The following is a 13,981-nucleotide window of genomic DNA, read 5'->3' on the forward strand; positions in this document are numbered from 1 at the left end:
TATTTGCTTCTGAGAGAGGCATGTCAAAATCTCCAAGTGATTATGGATTTATCATTTATCATCCAATTTTTCAAGTTTTGCTTTAGATATTTAAAGGCTCAGTATTATTGTTATACATTGAAAAATTGTTCCTTTTAATTATAATGGAAAATCCCTCTACTCCTATTAATGACTTTTTTTGCTTTAAACAAATTTTCTTTAGGTAAATATTTCTTCTGGTTAACATTTTCTCGATATTCATTTTAATCACTTTATGTTCAAAATTTATTTTTGTTTCGAGAATATCTTGTCATTACGATAGATTTGAACTTATCCTATTATTTTACTTTTTCTATTTTCTTTTTTCTTTTCTTTTATTGCTCCTCCTATACTTTCTTCTCTACTCTATTTTCTTTCGGATTGATTAATTTTCTTTATCCATGCCCACCCCTACTTTTCTCCCACTGGTTTCAAAGTGACATATTTTTTAGTGGTTACCCAGTCCTTTTTAACATGTATACTTAATTTTTCTAATAATAGTTTTTTACTTCTGAGGGGGGGAAATCTGGATTTTTTCCTACTAAAATAAAGATCTGTCTGTCAGATCTATTTAATTTTACCTTATTTTATTTGTGTGTATATTTTCACTTAAATACACAACATTTTAAAAAACCGTTTTCCTGATTATACTAAAGCAAGAGAAAAGGTATAAACCCACAGGACAAAAAGCAGATGGATGAGTGATAACTAGTTTCTCATAGAGGAAACAAAACCCAGCCCCAGGTGAAGTATAGTCTCTAGAGAAGTCGTCGATCAAGAAGCGAGCGATTCTGTGGGAAACGAAGGGGAGGTTGGTGACTAGAGGGCGTCACTCTAAGTGATGCAGTTCTGCAGGTTCTCACCAGTTCACTAAGAATGAATAGCAATTACAATGTATTAGGCTACCTGGGCATTGCAACATAGTCAAATGATGCTATTTTAAAGGCATACACTGGTACGGGGGTATAGCTCAGGGGTAGAGCGTTTGACTGCAGATCAACAGGTCCCTGGTTCAAATCCGGGTGCCCCCTACTGGTTTTCTTTCCACCCTGCACCTACACAGGTGGTCCCTGTAGACCTTATTAGCCACCAAATCAGCGACTCTGCTTTTGTGTGTCAGGAGGTTCTTAAAACTTGTCCAACTTCAAGAAGTAGAAGAGGAAAGAAGAGGTCATGTCATCTTTTGACTCAGGAAGTGGTTTGTAGGAAAAATTCGCCTTCTAGAATTAGAGGTTTTGTCTTGACTCCGTGATGGATGCGTATGTTTGGTCAACCCGAGTTCATAGTCAGGAGGCCCAGTGAGACCTCCTTGGTTTATGGAAGAGCACGGAAAACGTCGCTGACTTGCTGCGTCGGAGTTCCGGGTTCCGCTGCTGGGTGAAAAGGCGCCTTTTAGATTCCAACAGGGGCTCATCCGTGGCTCATTTGAACACACATCATGCCGTCTCTGACTCATAATCCAGGTAGCCCCTACTTGCTGTCATAAAAAAAGTTATTCCTAGACTATGTTTTAGAGCAGTTTTGAGTTTAACAGAAAATTCAACAGAAATTACAGCGTTCCCTTATCCCCACCTCCCTAGTTTCTCCCATTATTAACATCTTGAATTAGCGCGGTACGTTTGTTAAAATTTGTGAACGAATATTGATATATTATTATTAACCAAAGTCTATAGTTTACTTTAAGTTCCTCCCTTTGAGTTGTACAGTTTTATGGTTTGTTTGTGTTTTTTTAAAGGGACCCAACGAGGATCCATCCGCCCAAAGCGCATCAAAGCCAAACACTAAACGCTAAGATTTGCAGTGGAGAAATTAAAGCCGCTTTATTTGCAGGGCTTCAAGTAAAGAAAACAGGAAGTTATTACTTAAAATCAGAACTCTCCGATGGCTTGTGATAGACGATTTTTAACGGCAAAAAATCATGACTACGGGATTCAGGGTCATGGGTTGTGTTGATTGGTCTGTTCTTGTGCACGCTTCAGGATTTTCTTTACTTATTTAGTTCCTGGCGACATCCTGTTGGTGTCTTTGTGACTGTGGTCTTCTTGCTTGCAAACAAACCAAAGTTCTGCAAGACATCTTGGCATCTTGGGTCAGTGAAGTTATCTTAACAGCAGAAAAACACACCTATGTATACATCTCAGGACCTCAGTTATTGTTTGTTAGGAAAAACAGAGCTATACATCTTATTACATCTTATGCTTAACAGGCACATTCTTCTATTATCTTAAGCAAAGTATACTTTTACATTCTTTTCTGGAACTCGCTTTATAGGCAGTTCCCCCAGGATATGACTAACATTCTTTCTTAATTTTAAACTACAGGCCGCTTCATGACAGCCAGAGCAGCTACAACTCTTAAAAGGGCTAATTTTATCATTTTAACTAAAAGCTAAATTCTAGTATATCTAGTCTTTTATGATTTGATCTCGGTTTCATTTTGACAAACATATTATGTCATGTACCCACCATTACAGGATCATATGGAATAATTTCACACCCTAAAAATGCCCCCTGCTGTACCTATTCATCCCCCTCTCCCTCTCCGTGAATCCCTGACAACCACTGATCTTTTTTTTTTTTTTACTGTCTCCATAATTTTGCCTTTTCTAGAACATCGTACAACTGGAAGCATATAGCATGGAGCCTTTCCAGAATGGCTTCTTTCCATGAGCAACACCCTTCGTTCAGATAGCAATGTCAGGTCTCCATGTCTTGAAAGCTCATTTCTTTTCATCACTGAATAATATTCCACCGTATGGGCCCGCAGTCACTTTTATTCAGACTTGGTGGTGGCATTCTAGCCACCTGAATCTTCCTGCAAGAAAGGAAGAGAGAAGAGGCAGACCAGGCCAGAGCACCTCCCCAGGCCCTGGCAGCGCCACACAATCTCAAGCATTCTGTATTCTCACTTAGGATATTCGTGATTGGTACTTATGACTCTCTTTCTTACACCCCCAACACTTGAAATTCCACCTGGCACCCCTTTAATCCTGCCCATCGTCGAGTGCAGAGCCCCAGGGTTCCTTTGTTGCCATGAGATTTTCGACATTCCACCAACAGTTTCCTTATTTCAATTAGCCGTTGTCAGTTTTTATCTGTGAGACAGAATGCCGACAGTGTGAAATTGCTACCAGGCAGGAGTGGGGTGCAGGAAGTGAGGGGAAGATGGCAGTGGTTACCTGGCTTTTCAGGGGCTAAAGGCAGTGAACATCTGGCAGGATATTTGGGAATTGGAACCTGGCGGTCCCTGACACACGATGACAAAGCTGAGTTGAATATTGCCTGGGTCACCTGGAATGACGAGCCCAGTGAGGGCCAGACCTTGGTGTCCTGTTACCGTAGAACACCAGGAGGCACTGTAGAGTGGCTAATTCTATCGACACTGGAACTCAAAGAAGAAAATGGAGCTCAAGTGTATAAACCTTCTACTCCAGCCAAGGTCAAGTGTAGAGAGTCTTATCTTTGGCCACTGAATAAACTGGGAAAAAAAAAAAAATTCAAACCAAAAGTAGGGTTTGATCCTGTAGGTTGCTGAATTTGAATGTCAGTTCACTTCACAGTATCCTTGTGTCTCGTGCAGAAGGTCATTACCGAATTCAAGGGGTTCGCACTCGGGCTGTTCAAGAATGAGAAGTGGTTGTTGTTAGATAGTTTTACTTACTTACAGCAGATAAAGGAGACAAGGTTCACATCTAAATCTTTGTGTCCCCAAAGGGAGGTTTAGCCATTGCTTTCATATACTGTTTGGTTAGTTACATGTTGATCTCTTCTTTGCAGTTGGCTAAACTTATCATGAGGTTACAGCAGCGGCTGCAAAATACTGTACTACATTTTAATACTTAGCAAGACTAGCAGTAGCAAGAACTTCCCAGACCTTAGGACCCATTGTCCTATCTAACAGTAGGACACTGATCAGAAAGGAGTGGGATCTTCACACCCCACCCAGGGCTTATTCAATGGACTCAGGAGCAAGGGCCAAATCTTCAGGCCTGGAGGCCAGGAACCGGCTCTGCCGACTGGACTTTGCCTCACCTGGGAGAACTGGCTGCTAAAAGGTAAGGGTGCATGACTTCCCAGCTGCATCTCCTAATGAAAAGACGCTGTTTTATAGGCGGGGCGAGCAGCCAGCAACACGGTGGCAGGCTAATTACACTGGAAACATGGCGGAGGGGCGTTTTGATCTCACTGAAATATACCTTGCTTAGAATTTAGATGATATTTTTAAAGCGAAGTGTTGCCTGCGTAACAAAGTAGTGATATAAGTAAACTGCACAGGAATGAGAGAAGAATCCCCCCCCCACCCCTTTGCTCGAATCTTCCATCGCATAGCTCAGTGCCCTTTGTGTCTCCCTCAAGTGAATCTCACAGGTCTTTGATGCCATGGGACATACCCCTGAGGTTACTGTCCTTCCTCTAAATCTTTGGTGTCTTTAGGGCCTGGTGCCTTTCGGTAAGGACTGGTGTGTGTCCTCACTGTGTGGGTGGAGGTCTGCCCAGGAAAACCCGCGCGCACAGGGGCAGCTCGGCTCTCCCGGAGGCAACGAGACTTCTGACACCAGACCAGGGCCGGGTGGGTCAGGCCCGGAGGCCTCGCCATAGCTTCCTTGGTTGTGCTGCCCTGGATTTAGGGGCTGCCGCCGCTCGGGGGCTGGCTCCCCTGAGTTTAGCCAAGCCCTTAGGAGCCGGCCTCAAGCAGGGGCTAGGCCCGGGAGAAGGGGAAAGAGCGGACAGTGCGACATGTGAAGAAGCCTGGCAGGAGGGGAGGATGGAGGACAGGCTGGGAGGAGGGGGCAGGTCAAGCGGAGCAGGGGGAGGAGGGAAGGAACCAAGGAGGGGCCTGGGCTTCTCAAACCCGGTGCCACCCTACCCGGAGCCTGCCCTCGAGGTTGTGGCTAGAGTGAAAACATGCCTATTAAACAAATGAGGGGTCTCTGGGAAATGGAAGGGTGAACTCGTGGGTGAACTCTCCCAGAGAAGGGTGGCCAGTCTGTGCTGAGTCTGCCAGTTTTATAGGATGAGTAGGAATGAACCGGAGTTACTGTGCGCTACGGAATGCTTGGGTGACTCGGGTGAAATGGGGTAAGGAGGAGCTTCCACCACGCGAGGGGGTATAGCTCAGGGGTAGAGCGTTTGACTGCAGATCAACAGGTCCCCGGTTCAAATCCGGGTGCCCCCTGCTGGCGGCTTGCTTTATTGCCATAAACAGGTAAATGGCTTCCCTGATACCACATTCTGCTAAATAGCAATGTCTTCAGTTGTTTTTGTGTTCTCTGGGCTGGGCCGTATGTATCAGTCTGGGCCAACCAGGAGACAGAAGCCACACAGTCACTTAAACAGGAGAAGTTTAATATAAAGTATTACTGTGTTACGAAAGGAGTGTAATTATAAAGGTGCAAGGAAAACTCTAAAGGTACCCTTGGGGTGAGGGACCTAAGCAAGGGCAAATTTGGAAGAGGGAGCCTTCCCCTAAAGCTAGAATTCAGACCTCATTGGATAGGTATGGTTGTTGCACACCTGGTTGTCCCAACCCCACCCGTTCACAGTTGCTACACAAGCAGGCAACCTTCCGGGGCACTGGGAGTGTGAGCCACTGGGAGTGTGAGGCCTGGAGTGTGCAATGACCGCACACGGAGGCCGTGGGAACCAGACTTCTGGGCAGAAGTAAGCCAAGGCTGCAGGCGGGTGCGGAGAGCACACGGAGGCCGTGGGAACCAGACTTGGCAGAAGTAAGCCAAGGCTGCAGGCGGGTGCGGAGAGGGAGTTGGGGTGGGGTACCCGTCTAGCTGGGGCTGCTAGGTCACGAAGAGTCTTTATTCTCTGGGTGTGTGCCTGGGGCAGAGCACCCCCGGGTGTCATCACACATCTGCACCACTGAGCAACCACACAGCAGAAGCGGGGGGCGGGGGGGGGGCGGGGTAGTGAAAGCAAAAACCTGCCACAGGAACTGGGAGAGAAGCCTCCCTTTTCCTGCAACATACCTCCAGCGCTCTCTACTGACAACTGTTAGCATCGTGCTCACTTTAAGGAGAAATGCTTAAAGAATCCAGTCGGCTATCCCGGAGCCGAAATTAAAGGGCGAATTTGGAGCTGAGAGTCAATACATTGATAACTGGCCCAGCACCGTGTGACTTGTTTTGGCCAACAGGATGTTATCGGATGTGACGCAGGCTGGGGCTTGAGATCCACTTACCAAGTCGGGTTTGCCCACTGGCACTTCCGCCGTTACCATGAGCTGCGCTCACCCTGTGAGCTGCTCTGCTTCAGCCTGGGCCCCCGGCGTAGACACAGAGTCCAACCCTGAGTCCAACTTCCTGAGAAGAGCCAAGGCCAGTTAGACTCGCAGCTTGCATCTGACCCGCCCAACCAAGCCCATCCTATACCAGCTGATTCACATCCAACCTGCAAACCCATGGGCATGAGAATAAATGCTTATTGTTGTATGTCACTGGCTTTGGGGGTAGCTTGTTATGCAGCATTATCGTGAATAAGACTGACAAATACAGACATGGATATGTAGAAGGGAGCTCCTGCTGTAACAAAAGTCTAAACTATCTGAAGCAGTGGGTGGCAAGGTAAGCCGTTCCAGTCAGCTGGGAAAATAACAAGGAGGCTCATGGTAACCTGCAAGGCAGCAAATATACCTGTGGAATTGGGGGTAGGTTAGTTCAAGGCAAAATGTTGAATGCACAAGCTGTCTTTTATAGGCTGTTTTTGATTAGGTACTACAAAAAAGATTCTAATTCAGAAGAGAAATTACTGCTTTGTCATCAATTTAGAGGCAATATAGAGAGCTGAAAAATTGCATAGTCAGAAAAAATTAAACCATTCTCTTCAAAACAAAGGTGATGCCATTATTACATCGCTTTAGGAAAAAGACTAAATCCAGAGCCTTCCAGTAAGACGTAGTCTCCGAGCAAATCAAGCTCTAATGCATTTTCTTAAGAGCACTCAAAGAATTAAGGTTGTCCAAGTATATCCTCTTAGTTGGACAAAAGCATTCCTAAAAAGATTAGGGATGTGGTCTCACCGAAACGTGAAGTCCCTAAATACTTATAATTGAGCTGGGATGAGAGCATATGTCAAAAAGAACTGTGGTCACGGTTTTTGTGACATGGAATAAAATACACAGGAAACCCACATGTTTCTTGAGAGAGCTTTATTGATGAAGGATCAAAAGCCTGGACTAAAAGAGACTTGAGACCATTTGGGAGATGAAAAGACCTCTGGGCCTCCAGTACTCTACACGTGGGAGGTCTGCTCCCTACCATCCCTGGATTTGAGGTATGTGGCAGGTAGATAGCTTGCCTTTTAAGTTCATATGTCTCTAGGTCAAGAGAAGCCTCACCTGGATCAAATGTAGATCACAAGATCCTGGTCTTTGAATGAGGTTTTGGGTGCCTTGGGATAAAGCTGACTACATTTTGCATGTGGGAGAGATTAAAATAATTATGCCTGAGAGGGGAGACCACGGTTGTTACGTTTTTGGCCCCAGTTCTTCACTTATTCTGTCTGTGCCTTTTGTCACAAGACTTTTCAGATCCTCCCATTAGAAGTGGAATATAGTTCCCTGCCTTTGACTCAGGTCTTGGTCCCGTGACTTGCTTTGACTGATGGGATGTTAGCACACGTGATATAAGCAGAGGCTTGAAACCTGCTGGTGACGCTGGACTTGACTTTGGGCAAGTCTACTATTGTGGGAGGAAAGCTCCCCTGCCAGCTGCTGTTCCTTCAGCCCGACCCCAGAAAGAACAGGCATGGAGCAGAGGAAGAAAGCACAGAGGGGCCCACAGTTTGAAGCAAGGCCACCAGGTCCAGCCCAGCCTCGATCTGCTCGTTGGCATCCATGCCGATGACCTGTGAACATGAGAATCAGTGCTTACTGTTGCATGCATCTGATTTGGGGGGATGATCTGTTATGAAGCATGATTGTGGAAATAGCTGACAAATACAACCATGATTCTTTCACCTCGTTCCCGCTTCCCTCCTGCACTGCCCACCAGGCACAGAGTGAAGAGAGAGGAAGAGACTTCTATTTATTGAAGGAACTCAAGTTGTGGCTGCAGAGTAGAAAAGTGCCTGTTAGACAAGCCAGGGGTCCCTGGAAGATCGAAAGGTGAACTCGTGGCGGGAAGAGTGGTCTCTGGTCAGTCGGTGATGGGTAGGCCAGTTTCCATAGGCTGATTAAAAGTGAATACAATGTACTGTACACTATGGCATGCTTGGGTGACACAGCTGAAATAGAGTAATTGGAGCCCTTTACCACGTGAGGGGGTATAGCTCAGGGGTAGAGCGTTTGACTGCAGATCAACAGGTCCCCGGTTCAAATCCGGGTGCCCCCTGCTGGCGGCTTGCTTTATTGCTAAATGCAGATAAAAGACCCTCCTGACTTGGCGTCCTTCTTAACGGCACTCTTCCTTCATCTGTCAATTTTCTCAAGTGACGTCTGTTACCTGTCGTTAATTGAGTTTCAGAAGTTCTTGTTAGGTACTCTTTGAAGTTTCCACGGTGGAGGAACACATTGAATCGGAGGTTATGCGGCTTGACTGTCAGAATCGCATAGTGACCTTACTGAAAATATAGATTGCCTTCTAGAAATTTCGGCTCAGTGGGACTGCCCAGCTAACCTGCACCCTCACATCCAGTGATTCAGAGTGGCTGAGAGAAGGTGGCTAAGTGGCTGGGCTACGGGCACAGGCAATGGCCAGGTGTGTGGAGGTGGAGAACGTGGGACAGGCGAGGAAGGCGTGGGCATGGTAGAGTGGTGACAGATCATAGTGGCACAGTGCTGCTAGATGTGGTGACAGCTCAGAAGTAATAACTCAGCTCCCTGCATTAAAGTTCAGAATCGAAACACGCTTATTACCCAACACTGGCTGTTTCTGAGTGAAGCGTTTGACCGACGATCCAGAGGTCCCTGATTCAAATTCACTGCTTCCTGAGTTAGGTGGGAAGAGAGGGTTGGTAGGTCAGGCTGTCCCCACACTCGTCCCCCACATGCCTGCAGCCCCAGGGGAGCTCTCCAGACAAGCCCTTCTGTCCCGACTCGGTCCCACCACGTCTCACTTTTCTTTGGTGAGCATTTCTCTTGTGTCATTTTCTATTTCTCTCCTCACCCCCGACCTTTGAACCCTCTTTCCACGCTTTGAGGTCGCCCTAGTGTGTGAGCCACGGGGATGCCTCTGCTGGCAGCTGCAGAAGCCAAAATGAAGGCTACTTCTTCCCTCTGTCCCCCAGCACTTCTGGCCAATCAGGTGCCCCCGACGCAGACTGCAGTGACACAGACCACAGACCGGGTGACACAGAGTGCAGTGTGGGCAGCACTCTGGCATCATCGCAGCTCCCTAAGCAGAGTGCCTTGCCCACTGGCTGGGTCCCCTTGGATCGCCGCTGCTTCATGGGAAACGATTATGTCATCTTTTTCAGTAGACAGACCAGTTCCTTTCCTATGTCTGTACCAGTGCACCTAGGCTGACATGACAACTGGACTGGGTTACAGGAAAAAGACCTTTTAGGAAAGGGGGCGGGTGCAGGATTGGCTTCCCGTCCTACTTGGGACTGAGAAAAGTGGAAACCCAGTTCTTGGGGGCTGAGACTCTGGGAACTCAAGGGGCTCAATGGCAGAGTGGCCGAGTGATTGATCGCATAGATGCTGTTGACCACCTGGATTGAGTGATTGATCACATAGATGCTATTGACCACCTGGACTGGAGAGGTTCCTTCATCTGGTGGGCATTTAAAGGCTCTTTATGGCTGGCCTCCATTCTGATTGGTCAGTGTCTGTGCCGTAGCCGAGGTTAAATATTTTGAGTATCGCTTTTTCTTGGGATAAAGTTCCCACTGAAGAACAAAACTTTCGGGGACCAGCTGTTGTACAGCAGTGAGAAGGGCCCCGGCGAGTCCGACGGCGCTGGGAAGCTCAGACACACGGCGGGAAGCGCATGTGCGTACACCGTTCTCCCGACACAGGTGGAAATGGCAACGTCCCTCTGAATGCCCGAGAAACGAAGGCGGAGTCGCCAAACGACAGTCCTCGCTGGGGGCGCCGTTTCCCTCATGTCTCATGTGAATTGCCACTTCCATGACAGCCACTCCGGTTAAGTTTCGGAGGATGTCAGGACACCGCCTCAAACTTGAAAGACGAGTTGCTACATCTTGCTCTCACCCTAGCCTTTATTGGGAGTTTTTCCTGTTTCCCAGGTAATGGTGCCAGGGATGATAAAATCCTTAGACGCAAAGGGTCTCCTTGAGTAGAACACAGGGGTGGTTACTACTTACCAAGTTCTGCCTACCTATATATATGTTTTTATATTTGTAGTAATCCCCAAAGCTCTTTTCCAATATTACACTCAGGTGCTCATGCAAACACACACACACACACACGCACGCACGCACAACTTGGACATCTCTCATTGGAATGTCTGCGATGGCCCAGCTTTTCTGTGCTTTATCCAATAATACATTGATTTTTGTGATAAGAGAAACATCCCTGGCACTGTGTTCAAAGGGATATTTGGCAGAAGGAAAAGATAAAGAATAGGAAAACACTGAACTCCTGAAGTCCCATTCTTTCTTATGTCCAGTTGTGACAACGGCTATTTTTATATTGTAAACACAGCAACTATTTCTACACATGTCTTGATGCAAGTGTCTCAGAAATAACCAGTGTTATAAACATATGGGAGGGATTTTTTGTTTGTTTTTTGGGTGGTTTTTTTTTTTTTTTTTTTTTTGGCTTCTCAACATCCATTTCCCCCTTCCCTAATAACACCCCAGTTTTCCGTGGATTCTGTCTGTTAGGACTGGAACCCAGCACCTTCTACAACTAAGGGGAACATGGCCTGAGACGAATGGCTCATGCAGACACTCTCTTCTTGGAATCTGAGCCCTGGACAAGAGACAAAGTGCCCAGAATGGCTGGTTCTGGGTCACCCAGATGCAATTCCCTGAGCACTCTGGCCTCATAGTGACATGGCTGTTGCAATCTCAGGCTGACGTGGTCTCGCTTTCCCAAGCCTTGTTCTCTGCTGCTTAGCCATTCTGTGATGTGTTTCCAAGAAATTCTTTTCTTAAATCAAGCAGAGTACTTCTCAGTAATTTGCAAAAAAAAAAAATCACCAACTGCTACAACTGCCTTCACCCTTTTCTTATTTACTAGCAATTGGAAGAGCAACGTGATAACCTACTTGGGATGGCCAGTGGAGGAGGGACAGAAGCTCTGTGAGAAAATCTGTCTGGTTCTGCAGAAACACAGAGAGGTCAGAGACCCTGAATCAGTGTCCCTGTGCTGTGAGACCGCCCGCCTGGATGCCGGGTCCTCCATGCTACGCCATCAGGAACAGAGCAGGTGAGATTCGGACGGTCGGTACCTGTTTCCACTGACCCATTTTGATTCTTGTTGGAATCGATTTCTTTTCAGAAAAGTACCTCTTGTTTAAGTGACGCGAGCAATTGGAATTGTCGCTTTTGTTTTTTTTTTTTAACTAAATTGTCTAGAAAAAGGCGAATAGGTCATTTCAGGGATAATATGTTTACAATATACTCAGAGAAAAATGAAACTGTTCTTACTTCCTGTTTTATCATGTTTTTAGCATTAAAAAATCTTGATCACTTTTTTATGCCAATAAAAAAACTTTTAGGACACCTTTCACGTTGGCTGCATAGTATTTTCCTGTACAGCTGTTACTGCAGTTTATTGAGCCAACCCTCCTTTTTCGGGCATCTATGCAGTTTCTAATTTGCACCCTGCGCAGGGTCTTGTTAGAGATGTAGCTCTGTTTTTCCCCAGGTTTTGCTTTCAGCATAATTTCCTAAACTTGGACTTTCTGCCTCTGCACATTTTAAGCCTTTATAGTGACCGCCACATTTCTCTCCAGAAAAGACACAGGGATGTGCACCCTCACCAGCAGTGTCTAAAAGTAGCAACAAATGGATTTTTAACCGTGACATATACATGCAGAAAAGCGTATATGAACTTATATAGGTACAATTTAGTACAGTTTAATTAATACTTATAGATACTCCTATCCCACTGCGTAGCTCAAAAACAGAACATCCAGGACTGCTTTGTGTCCCCTTCTTTATCACAAGATCTTTCCCTCTTGCTCATGTCTTATTTTTGTGAAAATAATTTATATACATATATATATATATACACACACACACATATATACATAGATATGTGTAATTTATATATACGTTTTGTATATAAATTAGGTCACATTGGTTCTGTTATTCAGATTCTCCACATCCTTACCAACATCTTATTTACCTGTTCTATCAGCTCTTGAAAAAGTTGTGTTGCAATCTTTCACTATGATTAAGGATTTGCCTATTTCTTCTTTTAGTTCTGTCCATTTTTGTTTTATGTATTTTGACACTATGTTATTGGGCACATTTAGATTTAGAATTGTAATCCAGCTTCCTGATGGAATGACTTCTATATCATTTAAAAATATCCCTTTTACCTGTAGAAATGCCTACTGACTTAAAGCTTATTTTTCATCATATGAATATTGCTACCTCAACCTTTTTGTATAGTATTTGTATAGTACATCTTTATTTATACTTTCGCTCCCCACGTTTATGGGTCCCTATGTTTAAGGCAAGGTTCATATAGGTAGCTAATAGTATTTTCTCATTCGGTCTGAAATCTTATATTTTAATTGGAGTTTTTGATAAATTTGTATTTAAAGTAATTACTGTTGTATAGAATTCTAGTTGGGACACTATTTTCTGTCAGCACTATAAAAATCTTCCCATTGTCATCTGAATATCATCAACCATACCATGTCGATGAGTCAGCTATCAATTGTAGAATTTGAAATTTTTTTTTTTACAGGTTGCTTTTTAGATATCTTTATCTTTTGAAAGCCAGGGAGAGATCTGTCTAAATGAAGTTCCTACCAGTTCAGCAGAAATTGGGAGAAATTACAATACACATCAGATCCTTGGGTGGGACAGCACAGGTGAAACGGAGCTACCTAGGAAAGGCTACGCAGATGGGGGATCTCGTTCAGGCGCAGAGCGTTTATTTGACTACGTATCGAGTAGTCCCTGGCTGACGTGTCACTTGTTGGCAATTGCTTTTGCTCCTACCGCATGTTCACTCTGTCCTGTGTCAATGCTGCAGTGACCATAATCTCTCTCATTCGTACTTCATCACTTTGCCATGGATGGCATCTTTCCTTCCGGTTACTTCTTTCGGCTGACATGGAGAAGGATTCGCAAGTGGAGAATAAGGGGGAAGAAGAGGAGAGATAAAGGGGACCAGTCATCTCCTGCCCAGAGGACTTAGTACAAAGAGGGGCTTAAGCATAAATGTAGATTCTGTTGTGACCAGGTCATCAATCAGGAATGTTTTGTTTGGGCCTGATTTTAATTACTGTCATTTTTTAAAGATCCATACTAAGAATGGCACGGATTAAATTAATAGCTCCCAAACTGTCTGTGAGTCAGACTCATTGGGAGCTTGTTAGAAGAACACATTGTCCCGTGTCCCCTTCCCAGAGAGTCTGGTTTACGGGTTCTCGAGTGGGCTCCAAGAACTTTTACTTTTGCCCAGCACTGCCCACCCAGCCCCAACCTCAGAGGCTCCGTTGGGTAGCCAATTCTGAGTCCTGGTCTTCTAGGTGAGTCTGAAGGATGTTCTAGCTGCATACATTGATGATTTCAATGCAGGTGCCTTCAGCCAGGGACTGAGGGAAGGAAGGATGCCTGTTATGAGTAGAGGTGACAATCAACTATGTAAGGTGGCAGGGGAGGGGCATAGTAGGAAGGGCATCAGTTTGCAGAGTGCATGAAGGCAGAGCACCAGCAAGAACCCTCTGGAGGTGCTGACAGCTAAGGTGTGGCTCTACAGGTTTAGAGTGCTTATTAGAGACAGGTAAGCAGGTGGGGGTATAGCTCAGGGGTAGAGCATTTGACTGCAGATCAAGAGGTCCCCAGTTCGAATCTGGGTGCCCCCT

General features: G+C 45.5%; 4 non-coding genes across 4 annotated transcripts; all 4 read left to right on the forward strand.

Moving 5' to 3' along the window:
- Positions 1 to 977: 977 nt before the first annotated feature.
- On the forward strand, positions 978 to 1,049 carry TRNAC-GCA. Its single transcript has one exon. It is a non-coding gene; the product is annotated as a tRNA-Cys (tRNA).
- A 4,072-nt stretch (positions 1,050 to 5,121) lies between these two features.
- Positions 5,122 to 5,193, forward strand: TRNAC-GCA. Its single transcript has one exon. It is a non-coding gene; the product is annotated as a tRNA-Cys (tRNA).
- A 3,091-nt stretch (positions 5,194 to 8,284) lies between these two features.
- On the forward strand, positions 8,285 to 8,356 carry TRNAC-GCA. The gene has a single exon. It is a non-coding gene; the product is annotated as a tRNA-Cys (tRNA).
- Positions 8,357 to 13,909: 5,553 nt separating this feature from the next.
- TRNAC-GCA lies at positions 13,910 to 13,981 on the forward strand. The gene has a single exon. It is a non-coding gene; the product is annotated as a tRNA-Cys (tRNA).

This window comes from Pteropus alecto, unplaced genomic scaffold, assembly GCF_000325575.1.
Source record: "Pteropus alecto unplaced genomic scaffold, ASM32557v1 scaffold48, whole genome shotgun sequence".
NCBI lineage: Eukaryota > Metazoa > Chordata > Mammalia > Chiroptera > Pteropodidae > Pteropus > Pteropus alecto.